The sequence below is a fragment of the Tarenaya hassleriana genome, unplaced genomic scaffold, assembly GCF_000463585.1.
Source record: "Tarenaya hassleriana unplaced genomic scaffold, ASM46358v1 Cleome134, whole genome shotgun sequence".
Lineage (NCBI taxonomy): Eukaryota > Viridiplantae > Streptophyta > Magnoliopsida > Brassicales > Cleomaceae > Tarenaya > Tarenaya hassleriana.
In genome coordinates this window covers 160,619-160,878 of record NW_010963939.1, presented here as the reverse complement: position 1 = coordinate 160,878, position 260 = coordinate 160,619, and positions in this window count along the sequence as shown.

The window sequence follows — 260 nt, the reverse complement described above, 5'->3', positions numbered from 1 at the left end:
CTGCTGAACAAGAGTCCAACGAAGTCGGCTGAAACGACGCCATATGAGATATGGACGGGGAAGCGTCCCGCGCTATCGTTTGTCAGAATATCATTATGAATGATACTAAACTCCCTAGTCTTGTGTCGTTATGGGAATAACGACATAATAAGACTAGTATGATGTGTGATTGATGATGATAGAGATGATCATAGGTATTGGATACGATCACAGTCATAGGTATTCGTTGGAGAACGGAATACGAGATTGACCCGCCTGAG